The sequence below is a fragment of the Pseudonaja textilis genome, chromosome 5 (assembly GCF_049901715.1).
Source record: "Pseudonaja textilis isolate UNSWEBS1 chromosome 5, rPseTex1.2, whole genome shotgun sequence".
Classification (NCBI taxonomy): Eukaryota; Metazoa; Chordata; class Lepidosauria; order Squamata; family Elapidae; genus Pseudonaja; species Pseudonaja textilis.
The window spans coordinates 26,787,654-26,789,719 of record NC_141994.1 but is presented as its reverse complement, the minus strand read 5'-3'; positions in this window follow the sequence as shown (position 1 = coordinate 26,789,719).

The following is a 2,066-nucleotide window of genomic DNA, read 5'->3' as shown; positions in this document are numbered from 1 at the left end:
TGCTTGAGAGTTTTATAGAATATTTTTGGAGATGACAATTATCCAATTAAGGATTGGGAAATACTTCATGCCGATAGCTAAAAGCAGTGGGGTTCAGCGGGGTTCCCTGCGCACAATGAGTTTAGATGCCTTTATTCTTTTTTACTCCTAGCCTATGAAACATTATAGCTGTTTTTTGGAAAGCTATCCCAGAATTTGCAGAATGACTTTATCAGGAAGTTGAGTATCTACCGGTTGAAAGAAGAAATGGGATAGTTTCTTTCCTAATTTTGCCTCCATGCACGAAGGGTACTTGGGAATTAAGGCAAGAGTCTCTTTAAGAATAAACCTTAACCTCCGACTTTAATAAGCCCCTGTTCAAAAATATACTGGGAGCCGCTGTTTTGATACGAGGGGCGGGTGGTCTGGCAAATGAAGTATGGTTCTCATATAACGACATGGAAAAACAGGTAAATTTGTCTTGATAAGCTGAACCTTTTTGAAAATGATCAAATGCATTTTTTGTAAGAAGAAATTCTAGTCTTCAGGGAGCCTGGCTAAAAAAGTAGGCCCCCATTAGTTATTTATAGACCACTTAACCCTAACTAGCTGAGCTGAAATTTATTTCCCACTTATTCGAGGAATGTACATAAAATTAAAAACGGAAGGGAAATGTGTTAAATTCTCAAATTTGCTTGGAATAATACTTGGTGGTGATAGTTTTGGATCAAATTTGCATGTTTTGTTATAATGTTTTTCCCAAGTTGTTTCTAGAAGTTTTGTTAAGCTCATTAAGAGTTTACCAGTAATTTTATTATGCTGGCTGGGGAGAATCATAGTTCTATTCTGCAACTATTTAATTCTGATTTTAAACTGTGACCTACTATTATGCTTTTATTGGTAAATATTTTTAGCATAGTAGTTCATTCAAACATAGTGCATATTTAGAGAACAAATATGTTTAGCTGAACTCTAGACATATTTCTAGATAATTTTTATTATCTGGCATTCCAGTCTTAAAATACTTTCCACAGCTTATTTATATTAATGCCAATATTTTTCAAAAATGAGTGCTCAAAATATATTGCTAATTTCAATATTCAGATGTTTATATCTATACCCAGTTCATTAAATACCTCAGTAAAAGGGAATTTATTCATAATTTTTGCTTAGAAAGATGAACTCTAACTTTGCAAAGCAAGCTGTAGGTAAAAAATCTATTAGGCTGAGCACAAGAATTTGTATAACATGTTTTCCTTCTCTAAATAAGAATTTCTCCGATATGTATCCCCCTTTGTAAATTCTAAGATATGTTTGTAAATAGTGAACAAAAAATATTTTCTTGATATTTGGTGTGTAAAGTAAAAACTTTCTGTTGTGCACTTGATACAGCACTGTCAAAATGCAGTCTTCCTCAGAACCTTATTATGTAAATGTGGAAACTTTCAAGTTTGTGAAATAGATGTCATTAGCTCACCAATAATTATTTATGGAAGCATGCTTGAAAAATAACTTGTATGTGTAACTTACTGTGGTCACCTAGTTGAAACCTTAATTTGTCAAGGGACGTACCTACCATTTACTTTTCCTCTCGTGTGGCATGGCCATTTTCTATCTCATTTTTGTATCGCAAATGCTTGAAATGACCTTATTGGTGAGAATGCAATCTGTACAGTAAACTTATTTTTACCAATAAACCGGGTTGGGTAGATGTTTCAACAGTTAAAGAGTTGGAGAAATGAAATCCTGTCTCTCATAGCTCTTATCACCACAGAATAAAACCCCAAGAATATATAGTAACAGTTTTTCAAATCCAGTTTTTTTTCTATTGGTTAGGACTGCAAGAAACTAATACAAGCTGTTAGGAACAGCTGGAAGATAAAAGGATAAATCAAAGCCAATTACAGTTGGACTTTTCAATCTAAGTATAGGGGGCGGGGGAATTGCATAACAGAAAAGTCCACAAAGCGACTATCAGATTCCTTCAATCATAGTTGCATATAGCTTTTCAAACCAAGAAATTTACAGTTCTGATAAAGGAGAATATTTGTAGCTCAGGGCCCTCGGTGCTCTCTGAGCTTGGGGTT